This window comes from Cupressus sempervirens, chromosome 10 (genome assembly GCF_028749045.1).
Source record: "Cupressus sempervirens isolate cs-2001-9-10 chromosome 10, ASM2874904v1, whole genome shotgun sequence".
Taxonomy (NCBI): domain Eukaryota; kingdom Viridiplantae; phylum Streptophyta; class Pinopsida; order Cupressales; family Cupressaceae; genus Cupressus; species Cupressus sempervirens.
The window spans coordinates 535567594-535591170 of record NC_143127.1 but is presented as its reverse complement, the minus strand read 5'-3'; positions in this window follow the sequence as shown (position 1 = coordinate 535591170).

The window sequence follows — 23577 nt, the reverse complement described above, 5'->3', positions numbered from 1 at the left end:
GAATTCCCCTACACATGGAATGGTTCAATGAGTCCTAATTTCAAACCCATATTTATACCTATACCACCTAGATGTGGGAGTGTACCTACAACTCTTGAGGATGAAGAAACTCACCCATTCGAATTTAATAAACCTAACACAAGTACCTTTAATCCTCTAAACATACAAGGTACTTTACACCTAAGCGATGATTCAAACATAGATTATGGCATCAATCATAAAGAAATGGCTAGGGCTTTCCATGACAAGACTTTTTGCAAAAACTTCAAACTTTTGGCAACCTAAAAAATTGTCAAATTTAATCCACACTTGAAGGGATCTACGTCCAAACATCAAAACAATTGAACACTTGAAAACATAAAACACATGATTAATTTGCAGTTGGACAAGGTAAAACAACCTATGGAGTTTTCAAACACAATGATGACACCTATAAAATCCCATCAAGAATCAACCATCAAAATCCTCCAAAGTACGTTTGAACACATCAACATCAATCCCTTCTTTGATGAATCTCCATCAATAAATAGCAACAAGACTCTTCCTAAATATCCCAAAAGTACATTAAAACTTTATCTCAATCACATAATACAACAACAAGATGTTCCTAAAGGGACTTGTACTCTAGGGATTCCAAACATCCCTCCTTTGGAGGAAAATAAACAAAGAGAACCCTTGCTCCTAACTTTGCCAAATGTTTTAACATCAAATATTATGGAGCCTCCCATGAGTATACCATGTGAAACATCAATTGCAACAACCCCTATTGACATACAAAGGGAGAGCCTTATTGACATTTCACCCATTACAAAAGAAGCATGTCTCATTGTTGAATCAATATGATGTCCCAAGGAGAAACATCTAACACACAAAGGTATCAAAACAACAACCCAAATTTGATTTTAAATCCTCAAGGGAATAACCAACTTCAAGGAAAACAACCTATAGTGGTACAAGGACTTAACATTTCTAATACATAACCAAGTCAAAATCCACTTAACACACATTCATCATATCAATAGAAAAATCAACCACAACAACAACCTCAAGTGATGCAAGGATCCAATGTCCCTAACATGCAATCCAATGTATATCCACTTGACTTTCATGCAATGTTTTAACAAAAACTCCAACAATAATCAGCCATGTTTTCTAAACAACAAGAACAACTAAAACAACAGTTGGAATACCAAAGACGCCTTAAGCAATAAATTTCCTATCAAAAACACTTGTTACAACAACATACACCATGACACCCTCAACAAATACCTCTACAAAAATAGTCACATAAATGGTCTCACATGCAACCAACAAAGGTATCTCAATAGAAACCACAACAAAAGGCACAAAAAACACAACAAGTGATGCAAAAACAACACATGGTAGAACAATCGCAATCAATACCACAATAAGTACCCCAACATGTACCACAACAAGGACCCTTTTGTCTTTGAGGTAGTAACATACCTCCACCACCTAGAGACACATCACCCAACTCTTTAGACACAGAAATGTCAGAATCGAGTAGACATATTTCTTGCCATAGCAAATGATCTACTTGTAGACACAAAAGACTTGAAGAGAAGACTATCATGAAAAACCCTAATGAACAATTACTACAAAAATTCAAACAACTTTCCAAAACAGTTGAGGCATTAGGAGTCTAGAAGAAATAGGCTCTATATACAAAAAGGAACTTACATCCTAATCTATTTGATAAAAGTTTGTATATGCCTCCTTTTCCAAAACATTTTGAGGCACCTAGATTCAAAAAATACCAAGGAAAAAACAACCTCATTGATCACATCAAGGAATTCTATGCCTCTTGTACCAAACTCGTTGATGATCCCATCTACCTTGTGAGATTGTTCACCCACTCTCTAGGTGGGCCTGCACTCAAATGGTACTCCAAACTTCCTGGTACCATAAAATCTTGGTCAGAACTAGTAGACAAATTCATCTCCCACTTTGCCTTCAACATTACAAATGAAGTGACACTTTGTGATTTGTGTTCAACTAAACAAAATATGGGAGAACCATTTATCACATTCTTATTACACTAGAGAAACTTAGTTAGTCAATGCTCACTAAACATTCTTGAAGAACAACAAGTTAATCTATGCATTGAAAACCTAGTCCCTGACTTAATGTATGAACACAACATCAAAAGTGAAAGCATCATTTCCAAGTTGATGAAAAAGGGGGCTAGTATTGAAGATTCCCTCATCTGTAAGGGAATCCTTAAAACAAATAATGAAAACACAAACACCAACTCATCTAATGACAAGGCAAAATTTTTCTCCAAAAATAAGAATGTAACCAATGATGGCATTTTAGATGTACGAACGATCAACATAGCACAACCTCAATTGATTCTAAAAGGTACAAACCCTACAAATTCACAAACTCCCAATCAAACACCACCTCAACAATAGAAAATTGAGACTTCCATACAAGATAGACCTTGAAGACATCCTAGAACCAAAGATAGAAAATTCACACCCTTGGGGATACCTCTTGAGACTGCAATTCAACAATTACTTAGTAATAACTTCCTACAATTACCCCTAATCAAAGACAACCCATTAACTAAAGCTTCATGGTGGGATGACAAAAAATTCTATGATTACCATTACACCAAAGGTCACAAGACCTCATCATGCTTTCAGTTAAAACATGAAATACAAGAACTTATCAATGATGGTATAATTACTATTGATCCTTCCTTACTAGCATCTAATTATGATCACACTATTTTTAAAGATCCTTTCGGTAATCATGAAAAAGAAAAGGCTTCCAGTTCAAACTCAAACTCACAAGCTAATGTGAGTTGCAGACGCACTAGATATGACTACACCATCAATTACTTCAATGAGTCTAAGTCATGCATATCCACATTCACCTTAAAGGCTAAAGACCCTCATTGTGTTGTCACTGCATGTCATACCAAGATCACCTTACCTGGAGCTCCTTCTAGATCTACTATCTCTACTAGACCTAATGCTCCTACTTCATTTTATTATAACCTTGTTGACCAACTCAAAAAGACCCTTGTGAAAATATCCATCTTGGACCTACTGCATGCATCCCCCCAACATCAGAAGATCTTGGATCAAGCCCTTAGAGAGTCAGTAGTCCTAGATAACATTGATGATGCCTAGCTTTGGGCCATGGTTGGAGGTCTATCTGCATCACAGCATATCACCTTTTCCCCTTGGGATATTCCTAAGGATAGACCCAAACATAATGAACCCTTCACCTTGAAGTCTTTATACATAATGCCAAGGTTAGATGTGTCTTGATAGATGGAAAAGTAGGATTGAACATCTATACCCTTAATTTTTTCAAGGGTTTAGGTTACTCTAAAGATGATGCAGATCCCTCTCATAGAATCACAATAGAGGCCTATGATGATGGAAAACACTTCTCCAAGGGCTTCATCATATTACCCATTAGAGGTTGTGTAGCTACTGAAGACACATTGTTCCAGGTCCTAGACATTGAAATGAATTACAACATGATACTAGGATGCCCTTGGATCCATGCTATGAAAGTGATGTCATCTACATATCATCAATGTCTAAAGTTTGCCTATAATAATATAGAGGTGATCATCCCTGGTGATCCAAATCCATTCTAGTTTTGTGTTAATATGAGAGATGCTACTGCATACCAAGTCTGTAGTGCCTCTCCCATTTGACTTTTGTAAGTCGTCCTGATGGATGCAACCTTGCTGATCTTTTGTTGTGATGGGAATCATGATTGTGACCCTGAGTGGTCTACACCATTGAGGTGTTTGGATTTATGTTTCTTTATCAGTTGCTTTGATTATGCTTTTGACTGATCTTTGAGATTATGATGTGATTTTTGGTTCACTAAGGTTTGTGCTAGTGGTTACCAAGATCAATGTGGTATCATGAGGTTGTTCTGTGATTACCCTGAGATGTGTGCAGAGATTGCACTATGTTCTATTACCATGCTACACTGGACTAGGTTCCTGTAGCAGTGGTTAGTCATGTTTATGACTGTGTTTGCTTATGTTTTTTAAATGCCTTTTTAATGCAGAGTAATCAATCTTTATTAAATGCATTAATGATTAGAAATGGATTTTTCATGTGGGATTATTTGGTTATGTGTTGTGGACATTTACCTTGTTATATTTCTAATTAGAGAGATATTTGTTACTCATGTTATGTTTACATTTGAGAGGACCTGAAGGTCAGCTGTTACATTTTGATTCCAGTATCATGGATTTTAGACTACTATGTTGTTCAGTTAATCATATTGCATAATGATGCCATTTTGAGATGACAATGTGTTTTATGATGATATCTGGTTATTTGGTATTTGGACATACCTCTGATTTTGTTATGTGATGGATTTAATGCTATGGTTATTTGCTTCATTCCTGCATTGCTATGCCTTATGCGAATGTGAGTGATGTAAATAGATTATTTTAATATAATTAAATAAATGGTTAAATTAGGTGATTTAATGCATTATTGCTTCGACTATGTTATTATATGCAATTGTACTTGATCGTGTTGTTTAGAGTGCAGGATTTATATCCTTGGCAGTGGCACATGGAGTTAGTGATTCATCCTTTCATATTTTACCAATGTTGTCCTTGTATGGTCAACGTATCCTTAATTAAATGTTTAATTTAAACCTTTCAGTGATTATTAAATTCGAACTCATTTGCATTATGTGATTAGACTAGTAAGTGTGTCTGTGTATTTAGAGGTTCGCATTGTCGTGAAAGTTATTAAGGAGATTTATGTGTTTTTGTGTTTTCGGGCAATTTAATTGTTTTATTTTAATTTTTGGCAGCTTTTCCATAGATGAATTCCTATTTATAGGAATAGCCTGTTTTCATTTGGGTCGATTCGAGGTTTAACTAGGTTGGCTGGTTATTTGCCCTAATCGATTATTCACTCGAAAAGTGAATAAGTATCCAAAGAGGAATTTAATTCCTCACTTCTCACTTTCAAATTGGAAAGTTGGAGAGTAAAACCCAAAATCATCTTCATGAGGATTTACTATTTTGTTCGTTGTGGGAGCTATGGGCATGGGATCGTTGCGATGTTGGGCTCGTTTGATCCAGCTCAAGGAAACCTTGGGTTGCCGCAATTTTCAGCTACTTCTGTGAGATATTTATTTTATGGTTCATATTCTCGTTTTCCCATTTTGGCTGTGAGGAAGGGCTTTCCTGTTTTATTGTTTGAGCTCCGTTTCTACTTCTGTTTTTGGTAGCCATTTGTTTGGAGGCTGAGAACTAGTGTTCCCCTCCATTTTTGTATGCTAGTTCTACCCGGTTGGGTGGGTATGAACATTTTCCTATTTTTTGAGATGAGGGTTTGAGATTTTACACTGTTATGCTAGCTGTTTTTGCATACGGCGTTCGATTCCATTTATTTTTGGATTTTTGGGGTTTTGTGCCCAAAGGCCAAATGGGTTTTAGTTTTGAAGTTTTTCAAATTTTGGGGTTTTTACCTCATTTTGCGTGCCACCCTGTTTTCATGAATTTTCTTTGCACAATGTGGGTCGTGGACCTGGATGATCCATTTGGATATCAGTCAGACCACTATTGCACTTTTATGTTGCATTAGGATGTGTGTTGCATCTGTAATCCTGATGTTGTGTTCAATTGAGTGATTTTATACCTGTTGGTATTGTTTCTTTTGGACCTTTGCTTTTGTTTCGTGAACGCTAGGATTCATGTAGAATCCATACTCTCATATTGAGGCCAGTTGAGTGGGTTCATGATGTTTGGTCTCATTACATCATTGGGATTCATGTAGAATCCAAACTCTTGGATTGATGCTGGTTGAGTGATTTCATGATGTATGGTTTTATTGGCTTTGGGATTCATGTAGAATCTATCCTTCCCATGTTGCTTTCAATTGGGTATTTTATTTGCATTGTGTTATCATTCATGTCCTTATGTTATGATCTTCGTGATGGTGGTGCGCCACACACGAGTACATCCACGTATATTTTTTTAGTGACTTGCGAGGCTCGATCTTCCGTGGTACTTTCAAAAGTTATGATCATTGGGGTTGGGATGGGAATATGCATGCCCACAGGCACTTGTCATAGGATGAGCATGGGTAGGGTAGGGTAGCATATGGAGGGGGCTTCTACCTTGCAGCCTAGTGACCTTAGTCCCATAGGGTTGGCGAAGGATAGGAAGTTTTAAATAAGTGATAACTAAATAAAATGTGTGACTGGTAATAAAACTTAAGATAATGAAATGGTACTTTTGTGTATTGGCCCTCCGTTGAGGGAGTTGAGCTACATAGTGTATTGGCCTACTGTTGAGGGAGTTGAGCTATACAGATCCGATCTTGGGCTTTTCGATGCCAAGTGACTCTCCATGATGTCAGCCCCTACTTTGTATCCTTTTGAGTGTCTAACCAGGACTTGTACTCCTTACATTGTCTTAGGTTCTTGGTTCAGCCATCATACTGTCTGGCGTGAGTGTCCATGGATGTTGTGCTTTATGTGTGTTTGTGGTTGGATCTTTATCTCCATCAGCATGGCGGGTGTGGACCTACGGGTTCCATGTAGTTGAGAGGTGTAGCTACCTTCACCACTGCTAGGGATCGGTATACAAAGATGATCTTTTGTCCTAGTGCGACTGTTGATGGATGTCTTCACTTGGTACTTCGAGTTCTGGAGTATGCTTTCTTGTAATTTATGCTTTCATTGGGATGCTTGTATATCATGTTAAGATGATGTTATTTTATTTGACGCATTCCCTTATCATGATGTTTAGCCTATGATTAGATGATGTGATTTTCTTTAGTAGTATATCTATTGCTTACTGCTATTTAGCATGTGATAGGTGATGTTATCTACTATAGGATTATCTTATGTGTTATCCCTATTACGACAGTACCGATGATCTGGTCAATGGCTTGGGATGTTACACGCAGGGGATGGCTAGGACCCACGATGGTCTTATGATGCTATTAACGGTTGGGAGGAACCGCGTACTTATTTTGGTTGTTTAGTTTCTTCGGGTATTTCTGTTTACGGCGATGTTTATTTCAGTATGTTCTTTGCTACTATGGTTTAGATGGATAGATGTTCTTCTTTCTGTGTTATTCTTGCACTCGAGTGTTCATTCCTCGAGCCTTTGTGGATCCGGTACTTCCTGGTGTGGAGGTTCTTTGCTCTATTTTGGTCCTTTTTGCTTCTAGGAGTATTTTTGCATTTCTATGGGCGACATTTGTTCAGCATCGTGTGACACTTTAAAAAGTATCGCACGCCCATGCAAACTATGTCGTACAACACTGTAAAGTATCACACACCTTCTTGAGAAATGTCATATGACACTGGAAGAGTGTCGCATGCCTTTTTGAGAAATTTCATATGATGTTAAAAAGTGTCACGTGCCTTCTTGAGATATGTCGTAAAAAAATGTTGCACGATTTTCGTAAAAAACCTACGTGTGCCATCAGCGGGCACTTTTCTTCATGATCCAAACTTTTTTAGAGTTGTTTTGGCTACCCTTTTGGGTGTTCTTCGACCCTATGCTGTTGCATTTTGAATTATGTCAGTTTCTCTTGAAATCGAGTTTTCATGTTTTTGTTTTTGTCTCTTGGGGTTTAAAATATATCGTTTAAGTATAAGTTTCTTAAGATATATTTTAATATATGCGACAAATCATTTGAGATAGGTTTCAGACCTCTCGAAGATAAGTTATGGATTCTAGGAAATTTCAGGGCTTCAGAAATCCAGACTTAGCCAATTTTCAGGGCTTTAGGATTTCAAGCTTAGCCAAATTTCAGGTTTCTACATTTTACCCCAGCTTGGTGTTTTATTGATGAGTGGTTGTTTCTTGTGCCCTCATTATGTGTGTTGTCATTGTTGTCTTTGTTTGTGTGTGTCAATTTGGTAGTGGCGTTTGGAGATTTGTTGGTTGTCGAGATGGTGGTGAAGTCTTCCATTGTGATCGTTTTGATCCCTGTATGATGTTGTCATGTGCATTCATACTTGTAAAAAAACAATCTTGGCTTGTATTTCATCCTTGTTCCAAGGATCTTCGAGCAAGGCATTACAAAGTCTCATCAAACAATGAAGCATAACCCATTGATTTCTCTAAATATGTGGATGTTGATATACTCCTTAGTAAGGCCAAGGAAAAGTTGAAGATTGAAGATAACAGGTGTGGAGAACACGTTATGTCTCAAGTATCCCACATTAGGGAGTCACCAGTTTCTCCCCAATCTTATGATAAATCACAACCATTGCAAGCAAAACATTCTGAAATTAGTATAAAAAATACTACTTCTATCAATTTCATTAGCAGAGGTGGCCTACTTGAAGAACATTATTATGAGAATACATATGACTGTATTGAGAAAGGAAAAGGAAAACAAGAACCCACTTTGATATCTCCTAGAAAGTATGGACTTGATTTTATTATCATACAGAAACAAGGCTATGATGGATGTAGTGGTCCTGGATCTCAAAAGCAAGGAACAATTGAACCTATCACTACAAAAGGACAACCTCCTAGTTTGGGGCTTGGATTCAAACCATTGTGAATAGGTTCTCCTAGTACTAAGGGACCTATGTGTGAGACTGTGAATGTTTCAAATGATAAAAAGGCATCTGAGGACACCCAACCTAAAATCAATAATCCTTATGAACTTAACCATATCTTTGTTGATCCAAATAATACAATTGAATCTGACATCTATGTATATACCTTCAACCAAAGCCCATTCCACACTGATGATGACATCCCCTTACATTCTCCTAAACTATTGGATTGAGACCAATGTAGACCATCACTTTTTGATCAATTTGACAATGACAACGCTCTTGTAATAAATTTTGAAATCTATGAAGGCATTATGATTGACAATCATAAAGAAGTAATTTCTCCTAGAGAGAATTTATTGGCATATTTTGGGGGGTCAACTCCATCTTTTAGATGCAAAATTTAGAACAAAGAAAAAAATAACAAGCATAGGCCTCTTAATGAAAACTGAAAGGCACCATTAGACTGTGAAAAAGAAAAAGCTAAGTAGCTCCCAAGGGTACAAAATGAACAAGATGATGCCATGAATATCAATGTTCCAGTGTTCAGCATTCCATGAAGTCTTTTTGAGCTCTCTTGATCAACATTCATGTGGGAAGTTGTTGATCTCAATCCTCCCAATCCTTAGTTATATCTAGTTGTTTATCCCAAATCTAGCTACCTAACTTGTCCAACACCCAAAATCAAACCTTTATCTAGTGAGCCTTTAAATGCGTCATCAACAGTGACATCTCGTACAATGAATCCTTTGACCCAATTATCCTCAGATGCCTTGATTCATGAGAAGTAGATACTATCTTACATACAGTACATGATGGCATATCTTGAGGCCTTTCCAGTGGTTTGATTTTAGCTACAAACTCAGAATGAATCCTTTGTAGTTATGGTTAGTCATGGATCCAAAGATTATCAACTAGTAGCACCAACAACAGATTTCTTCTCAACATTCGTCAGCAACATTTGTGATTCTATCTAAAAGTCCTTAAACATATCAAAAAATGGAAAAATATCCTTTAAAAAAAATTTAAAATATAAAAAAGTCCTGAAAAAAGAAACAAAAAAGTGAAAAAAGTTAGGAAAAAATGGATGTCTTGATGAAAACCTGGCAAACAGGCATCTTGGGACAAAACAATTGAGTCAAGGGAAAAATTTCATCCAAAAGTGAAAACATGGAAAATAGGCACTTTGGGCAAGTACCATGGTGAAAACCTAGCAAATAGGCACCATGTGTAATCAATTGGTCCTCCTCCATCTATCTGGATTCCATCTGATTTTTTACCCCTTTTTCCATTCCTTGATCATATCCTTCATATTGCAAGACATCCCTAGTACCTAATCATGGCCCATGGACTAGTTAGTGTCTATTGTTATCTTACCCATGCATTACTAGTCTATACATACTCTGTCTTTGACCTTTGTACATAGTTTGCATCTTGTCTGGGGACATATCACCTACACAATGTGTGAGTTTGAACTTGAACTAGGGGCATCTCCCTAAGCACATCTTTTCCATTAGACTTATTGCATATCAGATTGGAGCGAACCCTTGCAAATCCTTACGATCCTAAAAAAATCCTAAAAATCAAATATGATCCTAAAAGAAATCCTAAAAATTCAAATATGATCTTGAACAAACTCCTAAAAAAATAAATATGATCCTGAAAAAAAAAATCATAAAAATCATAAAATATCTTGAAAAACCCTATAAAAATCATAAAATGTCCTGAACAAATCTATAAAAATTGTAAAATGTCCTGAACAAATTCATAAAAATCATAATATGTCCTAAACAAATTACTAAAAATTGTAAAATGTCGTGAACAAATTGATAAAAATCATAAAATATCCTGAAAAACTAGTAAACATCATAAAACATCTTGAATTAAACCCTAAAAATTGTAAAATGTCCTAAAGAAATGAGTAACAGAAAAACATCAAATATCCTCAAAAAACTCTAAAAATCACAAACCCACCAAAAATTTGTAATAAATCTTGTAAATAATCACTATGGATTATCACCCCTTTTGCTTAAACACTTGCACTTTTTTCAGACTGAAACTTAAAGCACGACACTTCCATGACAATCACACTATCTGAGCAATGTGAGCCAACAATCAATCCAATGTGTCACTATGAATATATCAACTAAATCAACAAATAGAGCTATCACATGATCAACCTATCAAACACTATCTATAAGCCTGGAATACTAAAAATAATGTAATAATGGACCAGAATAGTTGTTGGCTCATGTTGTTTAGTGTGTGATTTATTTTTTCTTTATTTTTCTTTGATCATGTTCCTATGCCACTCGATGATATAAACTGATCTATGAGAGTGGTTGAGGTGGTGTATGGTCATTTTTTTGTTTTCTATATATTAAAATATACCTTTGAGAGTTTGGGGCATATATATATGCCTCAAGAAAGACAAGGTTATTTAATGTCTACATTTTACTTGTTTACACAAACGGTTTGCATTTGTGTTATGGCCCATTATGCTATGATGTGTTGCATTCCATCTACCATATCAAAATAAAGCTCCGTTGACATATAGTGCACTTTTTGAAAGCAAAATTCCTCACCTCATTCTAACTAGTTCTCATCTCATTTCCTTGGTCTCCTATCATTCATCTATTCATCCACCACCATGATCATGTATTTCAATACACCAAAGCATCTTCATCTTACATTCCTACACTCCTACATCATCATGCACTATCTGTAAACCTTCTGTGACTTTCCACCAAGTATGCCTTAGTCAAAACTTTTTTAACCAAGTTTGACCAAATTTAACCATGTTTGACTAATTTCATCCATGTTATGACCTATTTCTAACATTTTGGGCATGTACACAAAGTTTCAGGTCATTCTAAGTCTAGTCGGGCTGATTTTGGCCCCTGGAGCCTTCTAGGGCACAGTGTGCACTTTCAGAGCATAGTTGGGCTTCCCAAGTGCACCTAGGATGCACTTGGTACTATCATAGTGCACTTGGCATCTCCAAGTATTCCCTAGACACACTTGGGTGCATTTTGGGTACACTTGGGGTAGTTAGATGCCCAGAATTGCTCCTAGAGCCCCTACTTTGCACTCTAGAGCCCATAACTTTTGTGTTTCAACTCTGTATTGCAATATTTTAGTTGCATTGGATTTGTATCCTTTTTTTTAATAAACTAAGCTATCATTTTCATACTTTTTTTGTTGTCTTGAGTGGTAACCAATGAAACTACTCTCAGGCCCCTGATCAACCCCCATTTTGCACTCTAGACCCCATAACTTTTGCATTTGAGCTCTGATTTGCAATCTATTAGTTGTCATGGCTTTTTTTGCTCATTATCAAAAAATCAACCTATCATATGCATATCTCCATCAATTTATTGAGGGGGGACCCATATATATCATCCCTATTGAGGCATGTTGTTATGGCTTTCTCATCAGTTATCCTTTGACACAATGCTTTAAATCACATTGTATCAAAGAGGGGGAAAATGTAGATGCTAAAAAATGGTTCGCATCTATGGTTAATCACATTTTCATACTAATTCATCCTGTTTTCTCATTTCACTAATTCTAATCTTTTAACCAACTTGATTATATCTAAACAATGTCCTTCATCATTCATATCCCCGTTTGCATCATTTGTAGATCAACTTGGAATCATATCAAATCATCCCAAAATCACCCCAAATCTACTCAAAATCAGTCCTAATCAACCTAGAACATGTCAAACATCCCAAATCTATAATTATTTGTCCAACACTAGGCATTTTCATGGCCCTCAGTGCCTTGGAAATCTATCAAACCTATCAATCTGACCTTAGTACTATCAGGGCTCTTAGTGCTAGGTCAAACTGTCATTCAATCTTCAACATTATCAAGTCTCTTAGTGTTAGATTGTGGCATTATCACATCAATTTAATAACATTGATAGTGTTTTTCGATGTTATTATGATCAACCCTATCAATTAATCTTGATCATGTAATATTTACAATATTAGTTAAATGTTGTGTGTCATTAATCCATGTCATGTGTTCTTGGCATGTTATGAATCTAAATCAGCCATTAAATTTGACCATAACTTTGGTCTACCCATCATCATCCTACTCAATCTACATAATCATGACATTTCATCAAAGGATATTGTCATACTTATCTAATCAAATTGGCCAATCATCTCCTAATTTTCTCTGTAGGATTAAGTAACCCATGATTTAATCCTATGTAATTTCAATCATTTTTCATCTCTCATTATTAATCATTCTTCTTATTTAATACCCTTAATTAATTGATTGATTCATCATTCATAAACTATGGAAATTCTCAATTTTCTATGTCTCATTTTCCACCTCTTATTTTCAAATTTACTAATTTCCATTTGTGTGGAATAATGAATTTTTAATTCAAATATTCCACATAATATTGACATAATCTTGACATCGTCATAACACATGGACATCTTACATCATGGATTCTATCCTTACACTTGGCTAAGAATTGTCATAATCCATATATTCTTATTCCTTATGCATATGGCAGGGCTTGTCATCTTTAGTTCATCTTAGATAACAAGCCTTAGTCCTTGCAAGCTTTACACTTTTAGGTTCAACCAATTTGAATTTCATCACCAACTTTTGAAATTCTCTTGTATAAGTAGGGAGGTCCATTGCCTTCTATTTCAAACTCATTCTTTTCTTATGAAGTTGAACTTCATAATCCTCAGGAACATATTTTTCTCTAAGTAGAGACAACATCTTCCTCCATGTGGTCATTGGATTCTTCTCATTCTTTGCCCTATCATCTTGGATGAAGTTCCACCATGTGAGTGCAGATCTATGTAGTCTATACTTGGAAATCTTCACCCTTTGGTTCTCAGGGATATCTTCACATTCAAACAAATTAGTTAGGGCATCCACCTAATCCATTGCAACATCTCGGTCCATCTTCCCATTGTAGGTAGGCAAGTCAAGCTTGGCATCCATGATTCTTCTCTCCATATATTTGAGAGTCCTCACCAACAACCTCTTTTCTATAGGTTTTTCATCTTCATCCTTCTCAAGGGGTTATTCATCACTCCCTTGTCCAATATCTTTAGAGTTTCCACTACCTCTTTTCCTAAGTTCTTCCCTAAGCTTTTCTACTTCTTGCATCATCAACTGCATCTCTCTATCTCTTAGTTCATCTTGTCTCAACTTTTGATCATGAAGGTATTTGACTATCTTTGCATTGGTCATCCTTGAGGACAACCCTCCATCATCTTCTTCTACCATGGTGTTAACAAATTTATTGGCGTAAGGGATGTTAGGTATGCTTTGATACCACTTGATGCAGAATTCTCCCTTAAACAACAAAATTGGTATGGTGTAGCCTTATGATACTTCCAAGTACTCCAAAATGGATTCAAGAGAGGTCTCGACACCTTTGAAATAATTCTACTCCAAAATATAGCCCAGGCATCAAAGCTACACAACTAGGCTTCAAAGCACAAAATCTACTAAAACTAGGTTTTTGCTTAGATATGGAACCTATGAGTTTATGGGGAAGTGGAAAGGTTCCATGATGATCAAAAATTCCAAACTAGTGAGTTTGGTAGCCCATTTTTTTTCCAAGGGTCTCAAATAGTCATGTTGCCTATTAGGCCAAGGAGCCCTTATTATCCCTATCAACAAGGTAATTAGGAATTAGTTTGAACATCCTCCAAAGGACCCTAAAATCCAACTACATAAATGAATACTAGTTTGGAAGAAGTACAAGATTCCAAACTTGTAGACTCCAAACTGATCAGATGATGCCCTAGTTAGAAATGAAACAAATTCCTTGTTTAAGCCTACTTACTAGGGTTTATGAAGGAAATGCTAATATGATGTTTGACCAAGTTTTGGTGAACATATTTTCTTTTAAATTAAAGAAAAAGAATGATATGCCCAAGTTCATAAGACAAATACAATTTTCCAACAGTTGGGGAATTTCCATATTCACAATTCCTCTTTCAATTTTGGTAAGATTCAACTTCCTTATTAGACTTTCAATCAAAACCACCTCTCAAAAGAAGATTACTTTTAACCCGAAAGTAATAAGGCTTCCCATCTATTCTTGGATAGGGGGAACAATCTAATTAATAATAGTATAATAAAAATAGATGCATACAAAGGAGAGAACACACAGTTTCTTTGTTAATCACATTCCAGAAAATAAACAAACTTGATAGATAATCACTACAAGAAAAGAAATATCCAGCACACCAGGAATCTCAACAATTCAACACTAAATCAATAATGAGTGAATTCAAAGCATACATCTTCGAACATTCAACCATTTCCTTTCAAAAAGAACAATATTGTCCAGATGTGATACTAGAAAATCTCAAAAAAAATTGCATGAACATAAAGTTTTAGATTTAAAAAATCACAATATGATATCCATCAAAAACTACCAACCCTTAGCACTACTAAGTTTCAAACTTAAATAGCAAGCTATCTAAGAATCTCCTTGAAAATGTGATTCTCAGATAGTTAGAAGTAGTTATGAAAACCAACATTAAAATAGGGTACGTAGACCCAGAGTTTAACTTTTTAAAACCATAACCAAAAAGTTTTTAAAGTATTTTAATAGAAAGCATAAAACATCCCCTGATTGGTCAAGCGATTTCCTCCTCTTCTTTATCCTTAGCATCTTCAGCATTGCCTTGCCCATGCACCAACCTCTACATCCTAAATGCATTCATGAATTTAGTCATGGCAGTCATGTTTGGATTCGTGATGCTTTGAAGACAATTTTTCTAGATGTCCTCGTCCAGCTTCATTTTGTTCATAGTGTCTAGATAACTTGGTAGTCACAGGGTGTAGGTTCCTAACATCACTTCACTTTTGGCCACTTTGGAGAAGTCAAATGATGTGAGATCAATTTTGTCTCTTACAGACTTCGTATGTTGTTCATGTTTCTTGATCGTTGTCTCTACATCAAAGCCTCCTTCTTTAAGGGGATTAGGCAAAGGTGAACCAATGGACTAGAAGTCCTTGCCTACCTACTCTACTCACATGATTGCATTCTTGAAATTGTGGAAGTATAATTAGACACCCTTTGGGCCATGTTTTTCCTCAAAACCTGAATTAGACCTGCATCTACATGTTGCAAGGGGTTCTCTTGAAGGAATTTTTCTAGTCCAAACTCTTCTACTTCCACTAATTGAGACACCATGGCTAATAGTTTTTCAACTTCTATTTTCCATGTCCTAGATTGAACACGAGATTCGTTATGAGAAATCCTTGCTAGGAAAATAATCTCATGCAAATTCTGCATGAGTTTGGCAACTAGACTTGTTACCAGGCTAATCCAATTGGATATTGCAAATGTCATCATTTTTTCTTTTTTCCAATCTTGTAACAGCTGTTGATTTTTAGGGGCATTGGAATCAAAGGCAATTTGTGACTGATTCCTAGGAACTGGGCTTTGTTCTTTCAATGAATTTATGTATTCAGCCATTGCATTATTTTCATCTTTTAGCCTTTTCTTCTTGATTCCATCTTTTTGTGATTGTAGCATAATTTGTTTTGTGGATGCCTCTACCCAGTATTATTTTGTCTCATGATTCATTACCCCTAAATCTGTATGTGTAATTTCAAAATTGCTCAAGGCCAATTTGGCAACTCCCTCTTTTTGGTTAAGTGGCTACCTCAGCTATGCTCCTCCCAGTCGCACTATCAAAGGTTACCCTAGTTGTGCTTTTGGTTCTTTTGGGTTTGGGAGGTGTATTTACTCACAATATCATCAACAAGGAAAGAAATTGGAACCAGACTCTTTTTCCTATTCACCAAGGCCACAAGCCAATTAGGAGTGATAACATCTCATTGTGATTTAGCAGCCCTTTTTGAAGTACCTACGGTTGGCATCTTTGGAGGAGATGAACCCATGACCATTTGAATTCTCTAGCTATTATCAATGAGTTCTCTACCTTGATCTTTGTCTTGTTCACTATCAACTTGAATAACCTGGTAATGGCTTGTTGGCATCAACATTTTAGTCTTCTTGCTAGAATGAATTTTTTGCACAAGGGGGGATTGTGAACCTTTTTCTCATAAATTTTTTAGTCCTCTTGCTAGAATTAATTTTTTGCACAAGTGCGGATTGTGAACCTTTTTCTCAAAAATTCTTAATGACCTTCTACTACGTATAATGGGTAGACCAATATTAGAAATAGGATCAACTTTGACATTAGCACATGTGACCTTTTTCAATTTCAACCAAGACTTTTTCTTTTTAATCACATTTTCCAATTTTTCAAGAATATTATCTTCCTCTTTAGAATCCCAATCTATAACAAGGTTTATAGGTTCAATTTCTTAGGAAGTTGGAATATCGGTCCCATCCTCTTCTATGTCTATGATATCTATACCCAATTTCAATTGAAAAAGGAGAATTTGGGAAATGGTAAACTTGGATAACCCTCTTCTCTTCACTTCTAATTCATCTATACAATCTTCCAAGAAATCTTCCATAGTGGGTACATGTATAGTTTTCACCTAAGTATCAAACAAGCTATGAATGATTCCTTTGTTGTCAAAGTTTGGCCTAGCTTGATAAGAACCAAAACCAAATTTAACCAAGCTATTGCTTATACATTTTTCATCTTCCATTCTTCCACATGTTAATTTTCCTAGTTTAAGCAATAAAATGATATCACATGCTTCTTCAACTGAGAAATTATTTATCACTGAGACTAATTGTCACACTGCTTTTGCCAAGATGAAACAATCAAAAGAAAATTTGGGAAGATGCATAGGTTCCTCATCAAAACCTCCTACTCTCAAATAAGTGAACCTTTGGAAATGGATATATAAGCTATGAAAGATTGGATGAGTCTTTGAGACTCAAGTGAATACTTGTGTTGCAAAGAAATTTTCATCTCAAAACACAATTTCCTAGAGAAAACATCATTAACCCTTCTAAAATCATCTAGGACTTTATCTTTATGTAACAAAGGGAAATAATTGTATATGGTGACATCCTCAATCCAGGGTTCATGTGGCAAATGTTGCAAATCTTGAATGGCAACTAACATGTACATTAAATAAGATGACATGAAGAAATCCTTCTTCAAATTTAAAGTACCTTTCAACTTATCTATGTTAGATTATGGTGACTAATCTATGAAAAAATTGGCCCTATTTTATTGATATTTTGGGCCGACATGTAATTATTAATGATAATCCTAAAGTGGTAAAAATACTTGTTAAAAAGAGCTTAGGGTTAGGGATTGTTTCATAGTTGTGATGTGAAATTGGTTCTTGCAACGGTATTGAGTTGTAAGGGATTACAAATTATAATCAAGCTATAATCACTGGATCATAATAATATCAAACTTTTTGTTTGGTAGACGTAGCCTAGGGATTGGGTGAACCACGTTAAATCTTGGTGTCTTGTGTTCTTTTCTATGTGATCTATTATTTTCTGTTATTGGTTATATTTGCATGTAATTATTATTTTTGTTTGTGGTTTAATCCTAACAAGTGGCATCAGAGCCTAATTTTTTTTCAGTTATCTTCTGGAAGAAAGTCTCACGGTTGAGTGGGAGTCTCACAATTGAGTGGGAGCGATGGCAGACGAGGGTAAGCTAAGGTTTGACAAGTTTAATGGGTAGAACTTTTAGTTATGGAAGATGCAAATGGAAGACTATCTTTATCAGAAGGATTTATGGAAGTCGTTGGAAGGCAAAGCCAAGAATCAGGGATCTATGTCAAATGATGAATGGGATTTTTTAGACAAAAAGGCACTTGGAAGCATTCAATTATGCTTGGCACCATCAGTGGCATTTAATATTACAAAAGTGAAGACGGCAGAAAAATTGATGTAAACCCTAGCAAAACTATATGAAAAGCCCTCCGCTTCAAACAAGGTATTTCTCATGAAGCATTTATTTAATATGAAAATGGTAAAAGGTGGATCTGTTGCAGATCATTTAAATGAGTTTAATACTATTACTAGTCAATTATCTTTTGTGGGTATCATTTTTGAAGAAGAAATTAGGGCTCTCTTGATTTTGTGTTCTTTGCCTAAAAGCTGGAATGGCTTGGTAATGGCTGTGAGTAATTTTGTTCCTGGATCTAGTACCGTAAAATATGATGATGTGATCAATGTTATTTTGAGTGAGGAAACTCGTAGGAAAACCTCAGGTGGATCAACATTAGGAAATTTTTTGAATGCTCAAAGTAGGGGCAGAACGATTAAGAGAGGAAGTAATTCTAGAAATCATGAGAAATCAAGAGGAAAGTCAAAGGGGAGGAGGTCTTAATCGAGAGGACCAAATGACTACTGGTACTGTGGGAGACTAGGGCATAAAAAGAAAGATTGTTGGAATTGAAAGAAAAATGAGGGAGATAAATCAAATGGGGACAAGGAGGCAAATGTGGTAAGTAACAAATCCAAAGAGGATGGTTTACTTCTATCTTTAGAAAGTGTTGATGATTCATAGGTTTTAGATTCTTGTGTTTCATTTCATAATACACCTCATAGAGGTTATTTCATTGGTTATGTCCAAGGGAATTTTGGACTTGTTTATTTCGGGGATAATGAACCCTGTTAGATTGATGGAAAGGGAAAAACTAAGATTAATTTGCAGAATGGGAATCATTGGCTACTACATGAGGTAAAACATGTTCCAAAGCTGAGTAAGAATTTAATTTCAGCAGGGCAACTTGGTGATGAGGGTTGTGTAGTTACTTTTAATGATAAAAATTGGAATGTTTCAAAAAGTTCCTTGTAGTAGCAAAAGGTGTGAAAGTAGGTACCTTATATCTTTGTATAGGTCATATTGTTCCTTCTACTTTAATTGTTTCAGAGAAAAATGAATGTTCAGGAATAATTGTTGCAGTTGCAGTTGCAGTTCCAATTAGCAGGGAGAACAAATAGCTGTTGTAGATTCTGATATAGCACTGTGGCACAACAGACTTGGGAACATGAGTGAGAAAGGTATGAAAGTACTTCATTCAAAGAAAGTTTTATCAAGTCTAAAATGTGTTAATATTGATTTCTGTGAAAGTTGTGTGTATGGAAAACAAAAGAGAGTAAGTTTTGTAAAGAATGGGAAGGAAAACAAAAAGGAGAAATTAGAGCTTGTGCATACCGATGTATGGGGACTAGCTCAAGTATCTTCCCTTGGAGGATCCCATTATTATGGTACATTTATTGATGATGCAACTAGAAAGGTATGGATTTATTTTCTTAGATAGAAATCTGATGTATTTCAAACTTTTAAGAAATGGAAATGCTTGGTTGAAAATGAGACTAGTAAGAAATTAAAATGTCTCATATCTGATAATGGTGGTGAGTATTGTAGTCATGAATTTTAATATTATTGCTCCACTAATGGTATTTGTAGATAGAAAATTGTTCTAAGGAATCCACAAGAAAATGGAGTGGTTGAACACATGAGCAGGACTATAATGGAGCATGCAAGGAGCATGAGGTTGTATGTTGGGTTGTCTTTATACATGTGGGTGGAGGCTATCAATACTACTATATATTTGATTAATAGAGGTCCCTCTACTCCTTTGGGTTGTGGTATTCTAGAGGAAGCATGGACTGGTAAGGAGGTGAATTATTCATTTCTCAAGACCTTTGGTTGTGAAGCTTTTGCTCATATAAATTCTGAAAATAGAACCAAGCTAGAAGCTAAGTCAAAGAAATGTGTATTTGTTGGATATGGCATTAATGAATTTGGCTATAGGCTTTGATATTTTAAAAATCATAAAATTGTAAGAAGCAAGAATGTCATATTCAATGAGAAAGTGTTGTACAAAGATCTGTTGCAGCAACATGAGAACAAAGAAGATGATTATGTAGTGCTGGATGATACTCCAAAAGCTGATGTTCCAGCCATTCCTCATGATGTGCAATAACCGCAACAAAAAATACCACACACACTAGTGAATGTTAGATGGTCAATAAGGAAAATTAGACCTCCAAAAAGATTATCTCCCTCTTTGTATTCAATTTTACTTACTGATGCTGGTGAACCTGAATTGTATGATGAAGCTGTGTAGGTGGATACTAAAATTTAGTGGGAGTTTGTGATGAAAGACGAAATGGACTCTTTACTAAAAAATAAGACATGGGATTTATGCAAGTTTCCTGTAGGTAAAAGAGCTTTACAGAATAAGTGGGTTTACAAGTTAAAAGAAGACGAAGGAGGTAAGAAAAGATTTAAAGCCAGGTTAGTTGTGAAAAGATTTGCATAGCAAAAAGGCATTGATTTTGATGAGATATTTTCTCCTATTGTTAAGATAACTTCTATTTGTACTATTTTAAATCTTGTGGCTACTGAAGATTTGCATTTAGAGTAGCTTGATGTTAAAATCCCCTTCCTTCATGGTGATTTGGATGAAGAGATATATATGTCTTAGCCACAGGGTTTTGAGGTCAAAGGTAAGGAGAACTTAGTGTACAAATTGAAGAAAAGTTTATATTGCTTTAAATAGGCACCTCGGCAATGGTATCTAAAATTTGACAGTTTTATGCATGAGCATGGATATTAGAGGTGTCATTTAGATCATTGTGTTTATTGTAAGAGGTTGGATGATGAGAGCTACATTATTTTATATTTATATGTTGATGATATGCTTGTAGCTGGGTCTAACATGGATCATATTAAGGGGTTGAAATACCAATTAACACATGCATTTGCTATGAAGGATTTGGGGGCAGCAAAACAAATCGTTAGTATGAAGATTTGTAGAGATAGGAAGAATAGAATATTGAAGCTATCTCAGGCTGATTATGTGGAGAATATGTTGCAACGTTTCTTTATGGATAATGCTAAAGCTATCAACACACCTTTACCTAGTCATTTGAAGTTGACTAAGGAGATGTGTCCTAAGACATAGGAAGAGGAGGATAACATGTCCAAGGTACCCTATGCTTCAGCTGTAGGAAGCTTGATGTATGTTATGGTATGTACTAGGCCAGATATTGCACATGCAGTGGGAGTCGTTAGCAAGTATATGAGTCATCCAGGAATTGAGCATTGGAATGTCATCAAATGGATTCTCAGATATTTGAGAGGAACATCTAATAAGTGTTTACACTTTGGAGGCTCTACTACTGATTTACAGGGCTATGTTGACTCAAATTTGGTAGGGGATATTGATACTAGGTGGAGTACTATAAGTTATGTCTTTACTGTTGGTGGGGCAGCCTTGAGCTAGGTTTCTAGGTTACAAACGGTTAATGCTTTATCCACTACAGAGGCAGAGTATGTAGCTACTACAGAGGCAGCTAAGGAGATGATATGGCTTTAGTTCTTCTTAGAAAAATTGGGACACTCTCAAAAGGATAATTATTTATTTATAGATAGTCAGAGTGCCATTCATCTTGCAAAGAATTCAGCTTTGCATTCAAAGACCAAACACATACAATTGTGGTACCATTTCATTCAGTCAGTTTTGGAGGATGGATAGTTAAAGCTAGAGAAGATACATATAAATGACAATCTAGCAGATATTTTGACAAAGGTAGTAACAAGGGAGAAGCTAAACTCCTCTTTAGCTTCGGTTGGCCTAGACTAAACATGAATAAAAGAATAGCAAAGTCCAAGGTGGTTTGATCTAGTGGGAGCCTCATCGAGTAGCGGCATAGCTACAAGATTAGTCTCCAAGTGAGAGATTATTGTTTAGTGTGGAGCCTGATTAGTCCCCAAGTGCGAGATTGTTAAATTGTTAGATTGTGGTGACTGATCAAAAAAGTATTGTACATACTTCATCAATTCTTTGGGGCTCGGGGTATTGCCCCAAAAAAAAATTGCCCCTATTTTATCAGGATTTTGGTCCGACATGTAATTATAAATTATAACCCTAAAGCGGTAAAAATACTTGTATAAAAGAGCTTAGGCTTAGGGATTGTTTTATAGTTGTGATGTGAAATTGGTTCCTGCGGCGGTATTGAGCTATAAGGGATTACGAATTGTAATCAAGTTATAATCATTGGATCGTAATAATATCGGACTTGTTGTTTCGTAGACATAGCCCAGGGATTAGGTGAACTATGTTAAATCTTAGTGTCTTGTGTTCTTTTCTGTGTGATCTATTATCTTCTGTTATTGGTTATATTTGCATGTAATTGTTATTTTTGTTCGTGGTTTAATCCTAACAATCTCTGAGAGAACTAGCAATTGATTCTGCCCAATCTAGAAATTGTGAACATTTTAACACAATTTGAATCTAGAAGTACATCCAATTTTCAAAAACAAAGACATCAAGGGAACCACATATTTTGCATAAAAGAACCATTATGTCTTGAACCTGAGCAGTCATTAGGCTTTTCTTCAAATTTTTAGGCAATCTCAAACCACCCTTATAAAAAGATTCTATCCAACTTTTTGCTATAAAATTCTTATAATCACTTGCCTTTTCAAAAAATCTAGACGTAGATAAGGTTGGGATAAGATTAGAAAATTGTTGCTCTTCTAGGTGAAACAAGCTAGACATCATCTCTCTATCAACATTTAACAAAATGCTTCCATATTTCTTCAATATATTTTCTTTAGACACATTTTACATATGTATGCAATCCTTTATAATTAACTCTAGGCAAGGATAAGCTGGAGGGAAAGTGGAAGCCATGAGAAAGTTTGTGTCTAACACTTTAGTGGAAAAAGGTTGGACCAGTATTTCACACAATCTTTCTAAAACCCCTCCCAAATTAATGCCTAGCAAGTTTGTATCAGCTATTATGAGGGACCTACATTGCGAAGTACGAGTGTTTCCAAATATGTGTAATGTAGACTTCATGATTTTAGGAGCTCTACTTTGAATGCAAAAGAAAGGAAACAACCACAAATATGATTCACCCCATAGGTGGGAGGAAAAATAACCAGAAGATGGAAGGATTACCTGGAGGATGACAACTATTTCAACTATGAAAGAAGGATGATTTTCTCTATTTTTCTCTTGTGACTACTTGTTTTGAGCAAGAAAAGAAACTTAATGTCTTTCTTTTTAAACTTGAAAACTTTCTTTTAGATACATTTTGAAAAG